Source organism: Myxocyprinus asiaticus, chromosome 16 (genome assembly GCF_019703515.2).
Source record: "Myxocyprinus asiaticus isolate MX2 ecotype Aquarium Trade chromosome 16, UBuf_Myxa_2, whole genome shotgun sequence".
Lineage (NCBI taxonomy): Eukaryota > Metazoa > Chordata > Actinopteri > Cypriniformes > Catostomidae > Myxocyprinus > Myxocyprinus asiaticus.
The window spans coordinates 16,356,898-16,364,347 of NC_059359.1; positions in this window are offsets into that span (position 1 = coordinate 16,356,898).

A 7,450-nucleotide genomic window follows, 5' to 3' on the forward strand; every position below is an offset into this window, starting at 1 on the left:
AGAGTCTGGAGGAAGGGTGGAGAAGCTCATAGCCCAAGTTGCTTGAAGTCCAGTGTTAAGTTTCCACAGTCTGTGATGATTTGGGGTGCAATGTCATCTGCTGGTTTTGGTCCATTGTGTTTTTTGAAAACCAAAGTCACTGCACCCGTTTACCAAGAAATTTTGGAGCACTTCATGCTTCCTTCTGCTGACCAGCTTTTTAAAGATGCTGATTTCATTTTCCAGCAGGATTTGGCACCTGCCCACACTGCCAAAAGCACCAAAAGTTGGTTAAATGACCATGGTGTTGGTGTGCTTGACTGGCCAGCAAACTCACCAGACCTGAACCCCATAGAGTATCTATGGGGTATTGTCAATAGGAAAATGAGAAACAAGAGACCAAAAAATGCAGATGAGCTGAAGGCCACTGTCAAAGAAACCTGGGCTTCCATACCACCTCAGCAGTGCCACAAACTGATCACCTCCATGCCACGCCAAATTGAGGCAGTAATTAAAGCAAAAGGAGCCCCTACCAAGTATTGAGTACATATACAGTAAATGAACATACTTTCCAGAAGGCCAACAATTCACTAAAAATGTTTTTTTGATTGGTCTTATGATGTATTCTAATTGTTTGAGATAGTGAATTGGTGGGTTTTGTTAAATGTGAGCCAAAATCATCACAATTAAAAGAACCAAAGACTTAAACTACTTCAGTCTGTGTGCGTTGAAATTATTTAATACACGAGTTTCACAATTTGAGTTGAATTACTGAAATAAATGAACTTTTCCACAACATTCTAATTTGAGATGCACCTGTGTATATATATATAATTATATATAATATAATGTTGTTGTTTTTTTTTTTAATTGACTGTCAAGGCCCAGTTCTGACTGTAGTTCTCCAGCAGGTCCAGGTGCTGCTATAGTCCTTGTGCAGTAGCTGACAGCAGCACCAGACCATCTGCATAGAGAAGAAATTTAACTTAAAAATTATTTCTCTCTCTCTCTCATATTTTCACTCTTGTTCTCATTTTCTAGCTCTCAGACAAGGACCTGAGCAGGTGATTTGTGTGGGAGGCCTGTTCAAAACTGGTTTATAGTTTCCCAGAGAAAAAGACCGCAGTGTAGACTGAATTATCTGGTTTCCGCAAGAATTGATATTCCCAAATGTTAAACATTTTGAGTTTGAAACATGGCAGAACATCTATTCACTTACTAAATACAGTTCATCCAATGACATTTCATAAGTGTCTCTTTTTAGCCCATTGTTTTCAAGACTTTTCAATCTCAGCGATGAAACCTTTTTTTATGTGAGTATTTTAATGGCTTAATCCATGTAGAATTTCACAACTAACATAAAAATGACAGACGTATTCATTGTGGAGCATGTTGCACAGACCTTGAAGCCTCTCTCGAAACACATTTCAACTAATGCTTTATGTGATAACTAATGATTTTATGTGCAAAGATGTGTCATTGACGTGAACTTACAACAAATGCCTTTTAACCCTTTAAGCTCTCAAAGAGTACAACCAGCCTATTTTTTTTACTCACAGACAAAAATATAGCAAGAAATAGCTAAGTATACTGATCAGTATGTCTTTGACAATTATGCTGGTGTTGCTTATATGACACGTTTTCGCTTATAACTTCACACACACAAAAAAGGGGGATATAAAATATCACATACCATTACTTAGAGGAGGTGATTATCTTTCAAATGAGCCCACATACATCGTAATTGGATGCATATATTACATATGGCCACCAGGAGATTTGTCGTATCAACCCAACATTTTTCTCAGATACAGTTGACATGATTGGGAACAAAACAAAAGCAGTTTTTTGGAGACACCTTACTACACTCAGAGACATATAATGTCAAATCATGAAAATAAGAAAAAAGGCCAATTTTTTTTAGGCTGAGAGTCTCAGAATGTATCATAATCTATATCATTAAAAAAATTTTAAAAGTTTATTTTACTATGATACCAAACACTTGACCCTCCTTGTTTATTTATTTATTTATTTTTGTCGAGTTTTAAGCCTTTAATTCTGGATATGCCACTGAAACAGGAAATCTTTAAAAACACCTTCAGAGCTTAAAGGGTTAAAGACAAATGTCCAATGTTTAATGTCAAAGCAATTATGATAAGTTTTATGCTGCACATCTTATGTAATATCATTACTTTAATTTGTCTGTAGAAGTACCTGAGAGAGAAATAAATACAAAAATGTATTCACAATGTGAGAAGGGTAAAATTGTGAAGTTTGCAACATATTTTTTTTTATACATTTCTAACTATACACTGGATTTAAAATTAAGGGACGACAATTAATCAGTGCAGTTTTGCCCAAAAAGATATACAACATGTGTGCCAATCAAAAGAAAACCATCAAGATAATCATTATTTAAATCACATTCAATAATTTTGCTTTATAATTGGTCTTATATCTTTACCTCTGTATACAGTTTACTGTGAATCTTATGCTTATAAACACTGTTTCTTACCTGTTCAAAATATACCTGTTTAAATTAAAAATGTGGTGCCAGTATTTATACCTTGAAAGTTTATATAGACTTTATTATTGACTTGCCTTGAGATCAGTTATATACAAAACAGGAAAAATATAATGTGAAATATTGTCATTCTCATGCCATAGGCTAAATGTTTAGGTAGCATAATCAATAATCCATGGCAATGCACAGGTTAAATAGGTCAAGTGATTATGATTTGAGTGCAGTTAATGCCATCTTTGTTTTGCCTTATCACTTTTACCTCTCCTTAATACAATCCTGTCCAAACATTAGCCTTTTTCTATTAATTTTTTATCCCAGTTAGTTCTTTTATTTACAGTCTCTGTTTCAGCAACAATGTCACATGACACTGGGAGTTGTCCTTACACAACAATGGAAGATATAAACCATAAAGCTATACAGGTGTGTTTCTGGGGGTTGTGGGCACTGGGTCCCAGATTCTGCAGAATAAAGGTTTGATAACAATTGATAACATAAGAGATAAAGGTGCACCTCCTTCATATAAGGAGAGGCAGGAAGAGTCCCATTTAAATTCATTAGAAAATAATCTAACTCATTGACAGAGGGGCGTTGAAGCTGAATGTGATTGGGCAGGTTGAAGGGATGACACTGACTGTAATTAAAGATAAACAAAAGCATTCAAGTGCTAATTCTACACCTCGATTCACAGTGCCAGTCTGGGCTGACAGGCACACGGTGTGCAAACTCACTGTGTTTATGGGGAGTATCTGCACTTTCATGCTAATTTGCTAATGCTTTTATTTGAATCAATTATTTGGTAGCATTAATGCATATGAAGTGTTACTGAACAGAGAGTTCAATACTACTGCGTTTTTAATTGTTAATCATTGTTTATGATCAGTCATTCCTCTTATGAGGTACCTTTTGAAATGCACATTTTTAGAAGAATATTTCAGCTCTGTAGGTCCATACAATGCAGGTAAATGGGTAACACATTTTTGAAGCTCCAAAAGCACATAAAGGCACCATAAAAGTTATCCATAAGACTTCAGTGGTTAAATCTACAGTATATCTTTAGAAGTGATATGATAGGTGTGGGTGAGAAACAGATAAATATTTATGTCCTTTTTTACTATAAATCACCACTTTCACATTATTTTTCTTTTGTTTTTGGCAATTCGCATTCTTTGTGCATATTGCCTCCCACTGGCCAGGGAAGAGAATGTAAAGTAAAAATGGACTTATATATTGATCTGTTTCTTACCCATACTTATCATATGACTTCTGAAGATATGGATTAAACCACTGGACTCTTATGGGTTACTTTTACGCTGTCTGACGTGCTTTTTGGAGAATGTTTTTTTTTTTTGGGGGGGGGAACTCATTCACTTGCATTGTGAGGACCTACAGAGCTGAAATATTCTTATAAAAATCTTCTTTAGAGTTCAGCAGAAGAAAGAAAGTCATTCACATCTGGGATGGCATGAGGCTGAGTAAATTATGACAGCATTTTAATTTTTGGGTGAACTATCCCTTTAACAGGATGGGAAAAAAGAGCTTAAGTTAGCCATTGCTCGGTGAGGTATTGACATCATTAAAGGTGCCACAAGCTGTCAAGCTGAGCCATTGGGTTAATCACGCCCCCTTTTTCCAAAAAACCCTCACTCCAAAGATACCAAATTAGATTTATTGAGACCGACACGAGAACAAATGGTTGTCAAAAACAACAGCAACAAAATAACGCCCTCAACTGACAACTGTTATGAACAACATGGCATAAAAATGGCATTATGCCTCAATAATTCGCTGCAACTACAATACTATAAGAACTTGTAAAATCATTGACAGGCTGAAAGCGTCAATGTTGCAAATTTTTGTTTGCTGTCTATTGAGACCAGTGCGATATCTCAGGACACTCATTTCATTAATAACTTTCAGGGAGTAGTAAAAACATTTTTGCATACCTTTCCATGAAAAAATGGAAAAACAGCACCTTTAAATGATGTCAATGTGAAGGTAATTAAAAAAAAAATGTATCTACTTTGGACATTTTGATTATATTATGCAGATTTTTGTATGTTTATCTAACAAGATGTTTTAAGATTAGACAAACTAACTTATACCACAATTCACTACAGAAATCATAAAATCCATTGCTAACACTTAGTGATGTTGTTTTCCCGCCAAAAGTGATGTCACTTCCTGGAGGATGATGTCATTAAGGAACTGGCTTTTGTTAATTAAAGAAAATATGTTTTGTTTGAAACATTTTATCGAAGAAAGGCAAAAATGATAGAAACACCTGGAATGGGGCCTGGGTACCTCAACAAGTAAAGACGCTGACTACCACACCTGGAGTCGCAAGTTCGAATCCAGGGCGTGCTGAGTGACTCCAGTCAGGCTTCCTAAGCAACCAATTGGCCCAGTTGCTAGGGTGAGTTGAGTCACGTTGGGTTAACCTCCTCGTGGTCACTATAATGTGGTTCTCGCCCTTGGTGGGGTACGTGGCGAGTTGTGCGTGGATGTCACGGAGAACAGCGTGGGCCCCCACACGTGCTAGATGTGAATAAAGCTCGGAGGATCATCAGAGACTCCAGCCACCCGAGCCATGGGCTGCTCTCACTGCTACCATCAGGCAGGAGATATCGCAGCATCAGGACCCACACCCGCTTCTTCCCCCAAGCAATCAGACTTTTGAACTCTTAACTGATCACAATACATATATCAGCACTGCACTTTTTTTTTTTTTTTGGTATACAGTCTTCTTATTTTGTGTATATTGTATATTATTAGGTGTATATTGTGTTGTGTAACTGTGTTATGTGTGAATCAGATGTTTATTGTAATTGTCATACTGCTATGTTGCTTGGAGCCACACCCAAGACTTTCACCCACTGTTGCACTTGTGTATATGGTTGAGTGACGATAAAGGGATTTGATTTGATTTGAGGTCTCCGCGGTAACGTGCTCAACAAGCCACGTGATAAGATACGCGGATTGACGGTGTCAGACGCGGAGGCAACTGAGATTCGCCCTCCGCCACCCGGATTGAGGCGAGTCACTACGCCACCATGAGGACCTAGAGCACATTGGGAATTGGGCATTCCAAAAAAAAATAAATAAAAAAAAACACCTGGAACATTTCTAAATTAATTTCCAAATGAATTTTATAACAGTTTTTCATGTTAGAAGTGCGTAGAACTATACACCTAGGGACATAGCAAAAATGTCAAACTCTGTTCAAACAGAAGTAAAATAATTAATAATTATAATGACATAGTGATAAAATAACATAAATATGAGTTCCATCTTTAAAGATTGTGAGTTTAATATTTTATCCAGTAAATGAAGTCATACTGTATATGATGGGGAAGAAAATATACTACAAAACAGGAATGACCCAAATTCATTTAAAGTATCAGTAGCTATGACGAAAAACAGAATCTTAAATGTTATGTCAGATTGCAAATGCTGTGAGCACTGAAACTTTCACTGGCTTCACAAAAGTCATTTTTAATCATTAATCATTATACTGTATGTCCTACATCTTTTAAATTTTGATTTAATTGCAAGACTCATTCATTCCAGCAGCTGTGCAAATTGTTTCTGTAAATGTTTGAAACTACAGGTTAAATATTACACATACTTTGTCAGTGCTATGATAGGGGCTAGGGGCAGTGGTGGCTTGGCAGATAAGGCTCTGGGTTACTGACTAGATGGTCGGGGGTTCAATGATGTCACCGTTGGGCCTTTGAGCAAGGCCCTTGACCCCAGCTGCTCCAGGGGTGCATTATCATGGCTGACCCCAGCTTAGCTGGGATATGTGAAAAAAATAATTTCACTGTATATATGCAAATGTATAATGTGTGACAAAATAAAGGCTTCTTCTGATTTGCAAAGTTTCTGTATATTTGGATAAATTCTTTAAATAAGTGATAAGCTAAATAGTTAGTGAATATTCACATTCTATTTACTGTAAAGAATTTTGCTCAGTTCTTCAAGGATTAAAAAAAGTTTATATAAAAAATAACAATTTAACAACTGTTTTTAATCATGTTTACTCCTCTCCTCTCTTTGCCACTCGGATGAACATGGACTCAAAGAAAAGGCCGGAAAGAACATGATAGGATTTTAGAGAGATGAAAACATTTCCTCTGTCTGTGGAATGCACAAAGGAGTGTGTTCTATCATTTTGCAGTGACTTCCTTCACAATGTCACACATTCTTTCATCCATCTGAAGGAGATAGCAGCACTGAGAAGTCCATTTTCTGCCAAATGTATGCTAAAGCTCATCTCTTGCTCATAAATGGCTTAAGCCATTATACTGTACATCAATTCCAAGAACTGGATGCAAATTAATGCATGGCAAAAAGTTGCCCAAGTTGTAATATTATCAAGACCATTTTCAGGACTGTAAACTGTAATTCGAAATTATAGTTTGAAATATTCCCATTAAATAAAATCATACCATCTGAATGTGGGATGATGTATGCAATCTGTTTGTCTGACTCTGATTAGTATTTCCATATTAATTTGCCATGTTTCCTACATTTGCCTATCAAAGTGATAAGTAGGGTTTTCTCAGCAGCAATGAGAGTAGTGCTTCAACAACCTCATGTTTATTTTAAGACACAAATGATAAAATCACACTAATCAAAGTCTGTGGGGAGATTATGTTGATGCATTTGCATCACCCACAATGACTGCTGTGGACCCTCTGTACATGTGTGTTGGAAAAGTCAATGGACACTGTGTCCGCATCCCACGCTAGTGTGCCACATTTGCAAATTCAGCCCGATACCTGTGATGGGTGAGCACCTGAGTCTTATCTTTGTATGGGTCATGGCAAAGCCATCTTGGAAACCCGTTGTTGATGACGTTGCGTTCTGGACATGAATGTTTCCCATCCAAAGTTGCCTAAAGTTTCATTTCTTTGACTGAGCAGTGAGGCACAATTGTTTTTTAAT